Here is a 9178-nt window from a genome sequence, read left to right as displayed (position 1 = left end):
TTTTTTAATGCAGTTTATTTTGTCTTGGGGCCCTCTATGACATTTGGTCGAGCACCCCCCACCTATCACGCACTGTTTAAAAGTTGCCATACAAAATAAAAGTGGCCAGTTTTCCCGCAATTGTAGCATATTTCCAAAAAAGAATTTTTATAGGTATCTAGGGGACCCCGAGATTCCGTGACCAAAATTTCAGCGCGCTAGGACAAAATTAAAAAAGTTTAAAAAAAAGTCGGCCATATTGAAAAAAAATGGCGGCGTCAAAATCTGCCAGGGTCCCTCTATGACATTTGGTCGAGCACCCCCCACCTAAGCCTGACCGTTTGGCCGGGCCGTCATACATTTTTTTGACCGGAAGCGGATGACCAAAAGTCGGAATTTTCTGGGGGTAAGGACTACACCTAAACTATCGTGAATATTCATGGTATAAACTACGATAAATAAATAAATTCTCGTTCTCGAGAACATTCTCAGAAGTTACCGAGAATTTCTCATGTGGAAAGTTTCGCAACTTTGGAAAGTTCTCCTGCGTGCATTGCGCTTCCTACAACTTCCGCAAGTGTTTTAAAAGCGAAGGCCCAAGAGAGATAATGCCTACAGGCTGGCCAAAAAATAAGTACATTCCCGTAACCAGGGAGGTATTGGGATTATACCTACCTACTGAGCAACATTTACTATGGGACCCGAAATCGCGAAAAGAAATGTATTCCCCCATATAAAACGGACCAGTCAAAACGTATGAAACAGCTAAATTTTTCTTTGCGAGTTCGGGGTTGCACGTCGGCAACGGAAATACACTTAGTTTATTTTTTAGCCACCATGTATAGTGCTTTTTAAAACACGTGACAATACCTAGTAACCTAATCAATCAGTACTACAAGTAACATTGCGGCTGTGTGCCAGATACAGCTTAGTCGCATTTTTTATCTTAAGTCCGACTCACGCTTGAAACTAAAGGCACGTCTCTTCGGGACGCTTCGGGTCTTCGGCCTTATGCGGATTTCGGCCTAGGGCCTTCTCAATAGCTGTCTAGAACTCTAATACATCACGTTTCACTTAAGTCTTAAACCATTGGGGCTGTGTCCCTAAAAAGCCTAAACCGCATTTTTGTTCTTAAATCCGACTCACGCTTGACTCTAGATTTCTAATAGGTTTTCCTGTCATCTTTAGGAAAAGGACTATTTTGTGTATTTTTTTCAGAGTTTTAGACTTAGTAGTTTCGGAGATAGAGGGGGGGGGAATGGTCATTTTTTGTCTATTTTCTTGAATAACTTCTAGAAATTTTATCGTAAATTTATAAAAAAAATATATTTGAAATTCTCACAATGAGCTCTTTCGTTTGATATGTAACAAGACATAGTTTGCAAAACTTTGATTTTTAATTTTATGGTTTACCCCCCAAAAGTAGCCCCTATGTTTAAAATTCATTTGTTGACGTTACATATCCGTCTTTGGGTCACGGACTTACATATGTGTACCAAATTTCAACTAAATTGGTCCAGTAGTTTCGGAGCAAATTGGCTGTGACAGACGGACGGACAGACAGACGCACGAGTGATCCTATAAGGGTTCCGTTTTTTCCTTTTGAGGTACGGAACCCTAAAAATGCTTCGCAAAAGATGTTGTAGCTGTGATAGGTAGCTATAATTATAGAAATATTATCTCGCATTTGTCTACTGCTAACTTCTGTTTATGAGAATCTATACATCGTTTTGTATAATGTAGTTTTTCCCATAATACTCGTACTTCTAGATACCGTCAATCCGTTTAGTACTACCAGCATGTCCACTAGTTAGTAACAATAATAATCCTTTAGTGTAACTTCAATCATTTCCCGATCGGTAATTGTCGTTAACAACGAAATAATTCATACATAACCTAGGTAATTAATTCATCTTGTCCCGGGCGAAGGACCTTACTTAGTTCACCTCGTAACATACTTTTCATTTGAGCTCATTTTTAATACATAACAACTCTACTATATTCAACCTTTTCCACAATGAGCCATAACCCTAATGTCTGCATTGGGATCTTCCCATACATAATCAAGTCTCGTAACGATACGTCTAAACGTGCCTTCGTTCATGGAGAATCATGATTCAAATAACTTGTAGAGTTCACACCAACAACAGTATCAGTATCATTTTTACCGGTTCGCTATTACGCATCTTCCATCAATCTCGTCATTATTTACTCGCGCAAATTATTAATTCTGTATCTTCCTGTGTCCTATTTATGATATCTACTACTCTAGGCTGGCCAAGCTTTAAAGACGTAGTACCAGAGTGTCGTGTCCAGTTTATTTGTTTAAGTATAATCCGTCAGAATCCTAAACTAGCAACTCTTAACTCATATCTGATAAATTCCTTATTTGAACAAGTTACCACTACGTGATTACTAGTATTATAAGACCACATATTTACATAATCTTCGTTAGACACGAAAAAAAACAAATTAATTACGTTTGTCATCTAAGTCACGTGCTGAATAACATTGACATTACACTATCCATCTTACCTACAGCAACTGTTTGATTTCTGCCTACTCGCGAAAATACACCCGTCCTCGACCTTGCTGACTCGCACTAATCGTACCGCGATTATAGTTTGAGTGTGCAAAAATAAATTCGTTACAATCATTTTTAGAATGCATAGAAAGAGACGTCTTTAATAAAAATCGGTAATTATCCGACCATACTATTACCTACCCTGAATCTCCAAGAGTAAATACTCAAATCTTTCTACCGTTTTAAATGCGACTTTTTAAAATCCACAGCTGCAACTTCTTTACAACAATCTTAAACTAATAAATTCACTTATCTCCTGTCATTAACTTATTCCAACTTTTAAAACACGTATTATTTCTAATAAATCCATAAAGTTAACTAAGTAGAAAAAATAATTCACACAGATAAAAAAAATACAAAACACGCAAAATACCCTTAAAAATGTCCACCTTGCTCGACGCGACGCTCCCAGCACCCGGCAGCAATGCGTAACCAGACGCGCAGCCGACGATATACATCTCGGACCTCCGTCAAATCCAAACCCGCCGAAGCCAATGGAGCGATGTTGATACCAGCCACGGTCACTATTACGACCACGTTCTTCGGTTTCTGACCACCCATTTTGGGGTCTCTATTGTTTCCCAAATAGTTTTAAGTCATAATGTATTGTTTGTCCGAATTTTCGTTAGTCATAATAGATTTTTCTCAAAAACGCGTAACTTTTCAGGATTGCCATAAAACAAACCTAACGTAACCTAACCCATCTATAAAATAACCTTACAAAAATCCTGAAAAGTTAACGGTTTCAGTTTTATGACTAACGATAATATGACAAACAATACATTATGACTTAAAACTTTATGGGAAACAAAGGGACCCCCCCATTTTGGTACTGTTGATTACCAATTAACAAGACAAATCACTGGGTAAGTTCGACGCCGCCGCCTCGTCCTCAAAGTCCTCTTCACTGTCGTCGTCCATGATGATCTTATACTCGCAGTATCCTCACGCAGAGTCCTCACGTGTCACGGTCGCCATGTAATAGGCGGAGCGCCGGGGTGGAAAGGGGCGATTCAGTAAACACAGTATATCGGTTGACAGATGTACGAGTAATACCTTCCAGCTTCTACACTCTAAAATCCCCCCAATACTTACTATTCTATCATTATATATAATTATTCTACGTGACCGAAGAGGAAATCCCTTATCGAGTGGAGGCGCAAGATCTACATTTAATGTGCTGATCACTCAATATGCACAGACGTGCCAATATGAGTGTCTGCCTATCACACTACTTATTACATGCTGCGTGGCGAACCTTTTTTTACGTAAGATACCTAGATTGTAAGTCGCGTTCCTGACAATATTTTTAGGGTTCCGTACCTCAAAAGGAAAGAAACGGAACCCTTATATTTAGGATCACTCGTGCGTCTATCTGTCTGTCTGTCCAACTATTCCCCCCTTTATCTCTGAAACTACTGGGTCTAAAGTTTTGAAAAAAAAACACAATATAGTAGTTTACCTATAGATGACAGGAAAACCTATTAGAAATGTGCAGTCAAGCGTGAGTTGGACTTAATGTACGGAACCCTTGGAACACGAGTCCGAGTCGCACTTGACCGGTTTTTTTACGTAAGATAGATTGTAATTCGCGTTCCTGACTTGAAAGGGTGTGGACTGCTGCAGCATTGACCCCTGCATTGAAGCCTCCACTCACCCTACTGTCTCTAGTCGAAGTTCAAGGTCGCCCTAACAAACCCTAAAGCAATTACGTAACTGCGCTGAGCCAAAGGCAATTAAATCATGTACGTGGTTTTTAATTATAATGTCAAGCCTTAAGACTGCATCGAGCAAAATCAGCGAAAAAGGCAGTCACCGTTTAGTGGCTAGCGTCCACATCTCTTGATAATTTTTTTTATAATAAATATCATTATTATCCCAAAGAGTGTGTTTACAACGAATCACCCTTGAAAATTTGAAATCTTTTACAATATAATAAATACACTCATGCAAAGTTGTACCTAAAACGAGATGAACGAGTGTCAGCGTTTAGTAAAATTTGTATAAAAATTTCGATGCTCAAGCTATAAAATCGAGTGATTTCGAAAGCCAGATAACTGGACTACAACGAATCAGGCTTTTCCTATTTTTCCTCTTAAAGACAACAGAGAAACTCAATCGTAAACGTAAACTTTCGTAAAATTTCCATACATCCGCCATATCTGTCAAATTCTCCTTTGAATCAGATGCCCGCTGTGGGCCGTCCGGAGCGGACGCGTACTTAAAATCTCCCATTTTGACAGTTCATTTATGACATAAATTCATGTCCGTATACGAATGATGATACCAGTGAAAAACTGTGTTCAAAATAAATAGGGTAAATGAATAATGTCACACGGAGATCAAGAGTCATTAAAATTTTGATTTGTTTTTATTCATAAGTCATAATACTTTAAAAATATAACAAATTATATAAAAAATATACGAACACAACCAAATCAGTGTAATTAGTTTCTTCCTAATTCACTAAAAATGAAAAAAGTTTGAAGATTTGTTTTATCTTATTGGAATAAATTTTCATTGTGCTGGCATTCATATTACGTCATTTTAAAAACATATATGACATAATGTCAATATACTAGATAGACAATTTATCAACAAATTTCTTCACATTTTAACGTAAACAATATAAATTATTAAAATTTTATTTATGAAGACGAAGCAATGTTGTTCACATAATATCAGCAATAAAATTCTTAGTTTCAACCAGTTTTGTTGCTATTCTGAGAGCTATCACGTGCTTTGAAAGTTAATTCAATGATATATCATAAAGAAATTGAAATCAAGACTCGACCTGGAGTCTCAGCGAGTTTTTGTGGCTATATTATCAGTTGAAAGAACGATATTTAAAGCCAATACCGCAGTGGTCTGGTTTACGAGTACCTATATTGGTTCCATGTGACGATTTTTATATAAATGTATCTATCAAATTAACGTGCTTTTATTTCATTGATATTCGGTGCAAAACGATAACTCAGTAACGAAAAATAATTACTTATCAGAAATGCCTTAGGGTTTTTTTCAGTGAACGTTTATTTATAGGTATTTATGAGGTCTTATGTCTTATCAGTGTGGCTTTGGCCTTTGGACATTTTTGTAATGCTTTGTAATAAGGTTGGTGAGGTATCTATATCCCTAATTGTAGTAACCTTTTTTTGAATGAATTACAATTTAATTATTTAAATAAAAAAGTGGTCTACAAACATACATATCCGCTCGGTCCGCTAAAATAATTTAAGTGCCCTACATAATAGGTATATTTAAGATTAACAATCAGTAAACATCATTAATTACGCTCAAATGCTTGTTTCAAAGGTATAAAAGTACAATTTGCTAAGTAAACTGTCAATCTACATTAATTATAATAGATAGACTCCTAGAAGTCAGCTTACTGAAGATTATGAACAACATATATTATAAGTACTTTCTAAATAAAATACAATTTGTTTTTCCATGACTCATGTAGGCCGTATTTTACTATAGACCATTTTAAATTGAAGATGAAATTAATTCATGATAAAAGCTAATAAGGCCCGGTAATATTTTCTATTATTCTTGAACTTATGTTCAAGTCAGTGTTCAACTGTCAGTGCAAGTAACAAGGCCCGGTTCCGAACCAACATGGTATGGTTTTTTTATAAAACGTGTATTTTTCAAAAGCGCCGGAATATTTTTATAACTATTTTGGTATATATGAAGAAACATTGATTTGGTAATAATATCCTGATTATTAATATAACTATTTCAGTTAAAATAAAGGTGGGCCTTATATGCTTCACTTAAATTTTTACTTTACTTTACTTTACTTTACTTCATACAAATAAACTGATTTTTGCACAATAAATGATAATGATATGTAATTTTAGGACAATTTTGGCCTTTACAATCACAGTGTGGTGATTTGTACTAAATAAAAAATTGCAAAATCTAGGCCTAGCAACAAGCTCTTATGAATCGTAATTAATCTTAATCTAACTATCAGAACAATTTATTGATGTTAATATTATTCCATAATAAAATTGGATTATTATACATATCAAATTTAACACTAAGAATTTCACAGAAGGATCGTCAAACATTAAAAAGATTGTATAAAAAATACTAGTCTATAATTTCTAGAATAAAATCTAAATGTCAAAAAAATAAAAATAGGCACTCATATATTTTTTCTGAATATTAATTAGTAGCGCGTGGCGGTGATGATTTCTATTCAAATTGAATTATGGCCAAAGTCAAACATTTAAAAAAAAAAACTGAATCTGGCATTTGAAAAGTGTGAATACAATGTTTTAATATTTTACAGATAAATTACAGGTGATAATTTTGTAGATGTGGAAGGTAGAGTTGTGCTAGGCGTGGTAAGCGGGTGCAGATGCAGGAGCAAATAATAGGCACCAAGCGTTCGTTTTCGCACACCGATTTATTGTCCGTTACGACACACAATACACACATCTATCTATCTTTATACAAACAGAAGGAGAAAGAGCGAAAGCCAAATAATAATTACAAAACACAAATTTAACGGGAAAAAGCAACTTAGTATGACAGCCTCGATAACAACGTTCGTATCTAGCTCTCTGCGCCTGCGGGAAGCGGGCACAATACATCGCTGTCAGCGCTGCAGCCGAGGGCGGATCGTTAGACCGTCAAACACGGCGCGCAGCGCTTACAGCTGCTCTAGGATTACTTACACAGAACAGAGCTCATACATGTGAAAATTATCTAATAATAAAATCGGTCGCTCTGTCCGCGGGTAATTTAATATATTTGGGATTTACAATAAACTATACATTCATCCCTACAATTTTACAAATGAAATGGGTTTCTGCCACCATTGCCACCCTATTATAAAGCAGTAGGCTTTTTTACTAATAAGGGATGCCCACCAAATACGCTCATAAGAACGATTTATTCTATAGATATAGGCTATGAATTATCTAATGATATACAGGGTGTAATCGTTAAGTGTAGCCGGGCTATAAATCCGTAAATATAACAGATATCAGAAAATTTCAAATTGATATCGAAAGTGCGTTATCCAATGAGTAAAATTACATTAATATATTTTTTTAATAAAAGCAGAAATATCCCAAACATTAACTTCAAACCCACCCATACATTTAGTACGACGACTCACCCCTCAAAGAACGTTGGTGTTGTAAGAGATAAATCTGCTTGAGATTCATTATTTGCGATAATAAACTGTAATAAAATAATAAAACTACCGTTTATGAAATAATAAATCTAACATTTATTTTTTAATCACGCCGCAAAGTTAATTTAGAAATATTTAAGGGGGCCCGTCAATGTATCGCACAAGAAGGGCGTCATTTCGAGAAACTACTGTAAACAAAAAATGTACTTCCTTAAAAAATAAGTGTTAGATATATTATTCCATAAACGGTAGTTTTATTATTTTATTACAGTTTATTATCGCAAATAACGAATCTCAAGCAGTTTTGTCTCTTACAACACCGACGTTCTTTGAGGGTTGAGTCGTCGTACTAAATGTATGGGAGGGTTTGATTGGAAGTTAATGTTTGGGATATTTCTGCATTTATTTAAAAAAAGTTATTAATGTAATTTTACTCATTAGGTAACGCACTTTCGATATCAATTTGAAGTTTTCTGATATCTGTTATATTTACGGAATTGTAGCCTGGCCACACTTAACAATTACACCCTGTATAAGTTAATTCAGGACGCGTCATGGACCAGAACCCATACTATCCGGGACACAGTTCTTTAATATTATGTAGGACTAAAAAGGCCCTCTGTCGGTGCGGGTGACAAGGCCCAGTCCCGGGCCTTATTGAACGTATGAGATGAATTAGTAAATTTAAATATTTTAATATAGGTAGTTATGAGTTATTTGATTTCCCGATAAGTTTTAAGTAAGCATCACTTACTGACTTACAAAAGTATAAGTGTAGTACCTGAATTTTATTAGATGTTTTTAAAGCCTTATTATCAACAGAGCTTTAAAAATTAAGTTATAAGTGAAATATAATAAGCGTCTATAGTTGTAAAAAATGTTACAAGACCTATAACTAATGGAGGGATAATTTTAGATAGAGTCCACTTTTTTCGAGTAGGTAAAGTAGACGATTTCTTATATCTTTAATAATAAAACTCCTAGGTTTAATTTGGTCTATGTCTACAAACCGCATACCTACCATCGCACACCACCACACTGTTAACTGACAGTCCATAAACCTTATTACAAAAGGCATAAGGTCTACCGATGGACAGTTAAGAGCGTCGCCGTTTTGTACCTATCTTAATACAAAAGTCAACAACGAAAATAATTAATTACCTAATACGTCACATACCTATGACATGACATGAACAAACAAGGAAAGCTATATATAAAAAGTGTTTTTTCTCTGTCTTCTCACAAAGGAAAGCTTTGACAGTTTAAATTCCTCAAAGAAGGTCAGTAGTTAACACTAAACTCGAAACAGCACCTTTAAAAAAACATTAGGGGTCACTGACCTGTCCCAGTAAATTGAGGTAGTGTGCGTGAGCTGCGTTTGTGTGTGAAATGGGGTAATTTGACAGAATCTGAAAATTTACCCTCCTCGACGCCCTTTCTGCGAAAATGCACTAAAGATT

The sequence above is a fragment of the Cydia fagiglandana genome, chromosome 2 (assembly GCF_963556715.1).
Source record: "Cydia fagiglandana chromosome 2, ilCydFagi1.1, whole genome shotgun sequence".
NCBI lineage: Eukaryota > Metazoa > Arthropoda > Insecta > Lepidoptera > Tortricidae > Cydia > Cydia fagiglandana.
This window is presented reverse-complemented; position numbering follows the sequence as displayed.